The sequence below is a fragment of the Cricetulus griseus genome (genome assembly GCF_003668045.3).
Source record: "Cricetulus griseus strain 17A/GY chromosome 1 unlocalized genomic scaffold, alternate assembly CriGri-PICRH-1.0 chr1_1, whole genome shotgun sequence".
Taxonomy (NCBI): Eukaryota; Metazoa; Chordata; class Mammalia; order Rodentia; family Cricetidae; genus Cricetulus; species Cricetulus griseus.
The window spans coordinates 16340724-16348126 of NW_023276807.1; positions in this window are offsets into that span (position 1 = coordinate 16340724).

Genomic DNA, 7403 nt, shown 5'->3' on the forward strand with positions numbered 1-7403 from the left:
GTAGTTTTAACTTGTGAAAGAAGGGAAAATGACTGTTGTTGTAGATTTGCTGATAAGGGTCAAGAGAGAACACTCACTTTATAAAAAGATGGGAGGATTGGGGCTCAAACAAGATTACTTCTTGAAGATGGCATGCCAAGATCATAGCAGGCTTGAGGTGGGTAACAGAGTGTGCAAAACAGAGGGTGACACTGCCCAGGGAATCACTTAAGCTCTGCCCTGGACGGAGGATATGGCTAAAACTGAGGGGCCAATAGAGCCTTAAAGAGCTGAAGTAGCACTGAGTCTGCAAAGACAGGGCTCAGGGAGGGGGGTGAGTGGACATCTTAAGAATGTAGAGAGGCCGGGCGTTGGTGGCACATGCCTTTAGTCCCAGCACTCGGGAAGCAGAGGCAGGTGGATCTCTGTGAGTTCAAGACCAGCCTGGTCTACAAGAGCTAGTTCCAGAAAGCCACAAAGAAACCCTGTGTCGGAAAACCAAAAAAAAAAAGAATGTAGAGAGAACAGGATACATGCATCACTAGCCTTCCCAGGCTTGATAGCAGCAGAATGACCAATGACTGAACACAGGGAATTCTAAAGAGAGGCCAATGGAAGTAAAGAAGACCAATATAAGTAAGTGGTTTAGTCTGAAAAAGTAATTAAGAGGCCATGAGTTAGACACGGGGTGTGTTGAGCTCACGAAGCCTATAGAATATTCAAGTGGAGCTGTGTTTTGAGAAGTAATCTAGCAATCATTTGCAAGGCATCGGAAACTCAAGATCTGGGACTTACCATTGGCACTCAGCTGGCTCTTCATTTCATAAGGATTCCTCCTGCCTGAAGTAGAAATAGTTTAGTAGAGAAAGCAGCCACATGAAAAAGGAGTGTGAACATTTCCCAAGCTAAACCAAGAAATGTAGAGCAGTGAGTTCAACCTCATATGCACAGCTTGAGAATATAAAGGGTATCTATTTGGGCTGCTGTTTTAGCACACATTTTCTATCATGCAGAAGAAGCAACAAAGAGAACTAACATGCACAAAACAAAAGACAGCAAGACACTGGCATAACAAGGAAAATGGAGAAATCATGCACAGGTTTAGCTACCACACTTCAGTCCCCACTGAGATCCGTGTCTCATCCTCCTACATCTAAAGTCTGGGGGCTTTTAATAATATAAGAGAAAAATCCACAAATTTAAGCAAGTCTAATTTGATTTCTACCATGCCTAGCCAACACTTTTAAGCACTGAAAATTGATGTCATTCATAGATATAAGGACACATTTAAAAAGAAAAGAAGAGGACAAAAGCAGGAAGGATCCTGAGCTATACTCAACATTAAATTTCAAGATAAAGAAAAGAGATTAAAGGAGATGAGAAAGATAAACCTACACCATCCAATATCTTGCAAACCAAGAGAAAATTATTTCAATAAAGAGGCAGAAACCAGTAATGTCCATTTTGCTATTCTACTGGTCATGAAATAGAGAGGAGGAACTGTGGCCAGAGGCTAACTGGAGGGTGGCCACTATTAGCTTCAGAGGGCAGTTGGTTTGTTGTATTGGTAGGGAAAGAACAAAAGTATATTCGGGGTCCACGATGAGAAGCTGTGAGTAGGAAATAGAGTAAAAATGGTAAGATTACATTACACAAGACAGGGTTTCTCTGTATTGCTTTGGAGCCTATCCTGGCACTCGCTCTGCAGACCAGGCTGGCCTCGAACTCACAGAGATCCACCTGCCTCTACCTCGAAAGCGCCGGATCAAAGGCATGAGCCACCACTGCCCAGCCACAACAGTAATATTTATAGAGAAGAAAATGGATAAGTTTGCATAAGGTTGTAGTAGACATGGATTTGGATGTTTCGGTTTGTTTTGTTTCTTTTGTTTTGTTTTGTTTTCCTCCAGGTATGCAGGCATGTGTGATACACACACTAGAAAGATGTCAATGTGTTAAACTGTAGATGGTCAAGGACATCAGGAGAGGGACATACCATAGAGAAAGGCATCTGAGGGGCCAAGAGACATTCAATGCTAAGTAGACCTGAGGAACGTGGTGAAGCTGAGGGAAGATGGCAGCTCCATGGATGGGATCTGAGGAAGTAATGCTGCCTGGCTGGCACAGCCCTGCTTTTCCTTCTTTAAATCCACAAGTCACCAGAGGGAAATATGGTTGGAACCAAGTAAGTCCATGTCCCAGAAAAAGCCTTAGTGTCATTTGATCAATGATGCCTCTACACTGTTTTCTCTGCCTTATAACGTATAAGATCTGTTCTGTGTCTATATATAGGCTCATAATATAATCCATTTAAATGAAACTCCAACCAAGGAAAAGTACTATTCGTGTTTTTCTATAATCTTTTCCACAGATCATTAAATAGGAAATATTAAATGATAAGATGTTTTTAGATTGGTGGAGTAAAAATGTTTAGCCCTTTTCAGATCTGTTTGTTCCAGATGCAGTGCAAATCTATCCAGAATTTAAGAAGCCTGGACTAACAACAAAACATCACTTCATTCAACTAGCATTTCTTTGGTTTCTTATTTTTAACATCTCTTGAATATACCCTGGGCTATCTCTGATGCCATATCCCTCCAGTGCTACTGATTCTTTCTCTTGTTGCACATATTTAATATCTATTAAGCAAAATATATTCAAATGCGAGTCACATGCCTGGAAATGTCTTTACGGTATTAGAATGCCTAATAAATTTTTCCATTTCCATTCATAGAAGATTTGGTTGCTTTCACATTTAATACTTAGCTTTGTGAGGATTGCTGAGCCCCTGAACTCACTGATTGTTTAACAGTACGTTGCTGCCCTCTAGCTCAAGTTTGAAAATTAACTGGCAACCATTTATTCAACAAGTTTTTGTCCAAGCCTTGCAGATTGATAACCATTGCTTTTCCCTGAATCACATCTTAGCCATTGCACAGAATTGAATGTTTAGGGTTATTGATTAATTTCTTCTCTTTCTAGATAAAATTAATATGGTCAATTAAAAAATGTCTAACCTAGGAAAGAAAGCAACCTCTCCTAGCCTCTTGGATGAGTGGCAGCCCCCAGACAGACACACTTTAATTTACATGTTCTCCCTTCCTTTAGGCTATTATTGAAATTCTGTGTTCTCCCCTAGATTCTTTGTTGGGCAGCAACCCCTCCATACCCCAATCTCTTTAATATACCTTCCCCCCTTGATTTAGACTATAACTGAAATTCCACAAATATTCTTTTTTATTTTTTTTAATTTCTCACATTTTTCGTTGTTTATTTGTTTGCTTACTTGTTTTGGAAGCAGGCAGTGGCACACATTTCTTGACTCACATGGAAACCAGGGAAAAGCCTAACACTTTATGACAGTCCGTTTTCTCCTTCCTCCACATGGGTTGTGAAGGTCAAACTTGTGTTGTCAACCTTGGCGGCAAATGCCTTAACTGAGCTGTTTGGTTGGCCCCTTGGTAAATGGTCTCATCTATCACTCCCTAAAGAGCCAGACAGAAGATTCAGGTCATTTATGCTCTCAGTGAGTGCTGAGTATTTGCTGAAGATTATTTCCAATATTTTTTTTTTGGTTGTGAGGCTAGCCTTTAATGGCTGAGCCATCTCTCCAGCCCCAAAGTTTATTTCTAATGATGAAAAAGTAATTGAAATCGAATAAATTCAAACCCTAAAAATTGGGAGAAATTTCAGCAAGGAAATTTTATGTTCAAGCATTTATACAATTATTTGAGGCATGAATTTCTGGTCTTTGAGAGATGTCTGAACTGTTTTCATAGCATGCTGTTCCTCTATGACAAGCTTTCTGTCCTAGAGAGTTACCAGGCAGAGAGTAACTCACTGAGAAGTTCCACAAGTATTTAGAATCTTAAAATGGGCATACAACACTCAGGATAATTTTTGGTGCTGCTTGAACTGTATAGTCATTGGCATTTTGGAATAGCACAAAGACCAAGAAACACAGAATGGACATGAGGGTTTGGTTCCAATTCTTCCAAGGCTCCCTCCTCAGTGCCTTATATCTCTGACTTCAAATACATACGCAAATATTTCTCATCAAAGTGTAGAGCAAATAAAGAATATTGCACTTATATGATGAATGTTATACCCTCGGCTCTAATAGCCCTTCATTTATTCTGGATCTAGTGTAAGCATTAAATTGTTTCCTTGTCTTCGGATTAATGAGTGTTTCTTGCTCTTACAGCTCCTTTTAGAAGCTCTGTTTCAGCATATGTATTCAAGATACTTTAAATAGGAAGAAATCTATCCTTTAAAATATTCAATAATTTACAGAACCTGAGAGGCCCAGAAATGTTGGTTTGGAAGTTATGCTTGATGCTCCAGAGAGTCACAGAAACCATCACTGGACAGCAACACCACCTGGTGTCACCACCACAGGCTCCTAACACCCTGGTGCCTGTCACTTCTGCCTCACTCCAGCCTACTTACTGTGAGATTCACGTAGGCTCCATGTCTGCACCTGACATGGCAGTTTTTACACCATGGCTGCAAGAGACACTGAGAAGGTGAGGTTCTGATTTCTATTCTGAGAGACAGAATTGACAGGAAGACATTGCACAAAGTAAGAAAACCATTGAAAGGTCTCTTGTGCCCAAAGCCATTCCCCTCTAACCATTTAATACAATCTCCATCAAGCTAATCAAATTTAGTTTCCTCAACAACTTCTAAAAACAGAATGGTTCTAAAGAAAAATGTATCTCAGGGCCAATAAAACCATAAATCACTGCTTCTCATATTTGTGTCTGTGGCTGCTTCCTCACTGTCTCTGGGTATACGGACATGTTTACATTACATGGTTCTAGGAAAGTAAGGCTGTATGATTTTCTTCATGCTCTAATTGGTTGGTATCTACAAGTCTAGATCTCACTCAAGGAATAAGATCTATAGAGACAAATATGTGTGTTCTATATTCTTGGACTTCACATCCTCATCAGGAAATGTTATGTGAAGTCTGTTTCAGGCAGCAGGGATAGGAATTATTGTTAACACATGAGATGTATAGAGAAAGATTTTCTAACACCTGGAACAGGGTTAGAAAATCTCTACTAATGATTCTGACCAATAGCCCTGTATTATAAACATTGGTAATACTGCTCTGGTTACCAGGTGGATGAAAGTACATCAGCAGATATCTAACTGCTCTATGTTACCAACACATTCAGAATTTACTGTGTGACTTCAAGAGTTATTCATACTGATGTTTTAGATCTTTCATTATCTTAAAAGTCACCATTTCAAGCTTTATTGTTATTCAGACAATATAAAATGAAATTTTAGATTATAAAATATCCTTTAAAATAGTAACTTTTATTATGCTACTAATGTTTTAGTTTTTACTCTTAAAGCATAGGTTTTAATTTGGATTCTTATGTATACTCATTTAATAACCAACTTTAAATTCAGTAATCACATTTTCCCGTAAGCTTTGATTAGAACAATTATGGTAAATGAAAATAAGAAAGTAATTTCTGTAAAGAGATTCAAAAGGCATCCTTCTCAAGCCATAAAGCAGCATTATAAATAGTTTTTTTTTTCAGCATAGGGCCTAAATTTAAAAAAAAAAACTGTTCCATTCTCTTTAACACATGTAGATGGCCCACCCATTGTCTTTGCCTAGTCTCCCCTAGTACTGTAGCTGGCTTATTACACAACAGGGTGATCAACACATGCTACTGAATGGATTTGTGGTCTCTCCCTGCAGACAAAGAATGCAGAGTCTATAGCAGGGCATCAATATCCCTCACTCCACAGTAAGAAGTGTAGGAGCAGATCAAAGAAATAGAAAAGGGATTAACTAAAAATTCACCTTTATCTGCCGCACGTTTTTAGCCCTAAATTGTGTTGGCCAATGCTCACTTTTGACTTTATTAATGAATATAAGTACACAATTGCACATATCTAATGTGAGTCTCTATGAAAGCTGTCATAGCAACACATGCTCTACAACTGACTTGTAATATGTTGTTGAATGTTTTCTGTTAACTAACTACCATACATGTAGACTGATAATTTTCCCAATTATGTAATGCCCTCACAATGGGACCTTGCATACAATACTTTGAAAATTGTGCTGATAATGTCATAAAGACAATGAAATAAAGACTGAAAACATTGTGATTAGCAGAGTTTTTATAGCATCTTATAGTCATAGTAGTAAAACCAAGAAAAACACTAGACAAGTTTCATTAAGGCCCATGAACTTATAAAAAGATTCTGTACAACTCTATTAGAGTGAGAAATAATACAATTTTTTGCATGAGTGGATCCCTCTAATTAACTCAGATCCCCACCCCAACCTCAGAAATGAAAAGTTTTCAGAAACTATCTTTCACTGAATCTTTTATCTTTATCTTTTATCCCCCACTACACACACACACACACACACACACACACACACACACACACACACACACACACAACCCTTGCACCCCGGCACCAACAAGCAAGACACCTGGTACTTTGTTGCAAATAATTCAGTTACCCTACCTTCTAGAAAAAAAAAATGGGTAGCTTCATTTTCTGGAGGTCAGTCAGCAGGAAGGGTAAAAATAGAGAGGGAAAGGCAAAACACCTGATTCTGTCCTCCATGGAAATTAGCTCAAGCTTCCATAGACTGCTTCAGCAGAGTCTGCCTGAACTTAACAGCAACACAGTCAACACAGTGGAGGCTCAGGAAACCACTTGGGTTTTCATTGTATGTTCCCAACTGACACACTGAACATCTATTACTGAAAACAGAATTTCATGAGCTAAGCTTCCCTTCCTTCTCACCATGTGTTAGCTCCCTCTAACCCTTATTCCATCTGTGGATTTCATTCTGTTTCCAAATGTGTCTCCTGCAAGAATAAGCTAACAATTAGTGAAGGGCACACTGACTCTCACTATTCACTAGATGCTAAGAACTTTAACCAGAGGAGTGAAGCTAAATTCTAGTGTTCTCCTTAAGTGTGTGCCATCTAAATTGAGACCACAGCCAGTTTTAATTGAACATAAAATCTCCTATTTGATCCTAAGCAGTGGAACAGTGTTTTCATTTGCAAGTAAGTAGATATTGGACTTGTTCCCAAGAGATGCTAAATTTCAATGATAAGTTGCAATATTATCACAGTCAAAGAAAGGCCTGGAACATTTTCTTATCCCTGGAGAAACACCAGGCTCTGTGGCAGTGTAATCAGTAATTTAAGTGTGCGTTGAAGCTGCAGACAGAGCCTGGGCTATGCAGGCAGTTGCTTTCCCTCTCTGCTCAGCAGAGATGTTCCCAAGGGTTGTCTGCTTTCGAAGAATGGAGCAAAGCTGGCAGAGCAGTCCAGGCCCCTTTCACCTTGCCTGCATCCTGCACTGTTTAAAGAAAGGCTTCCACCACTTCTAAGTCTGACCTCAGTGTTACCTGATTCTTTGTCCTG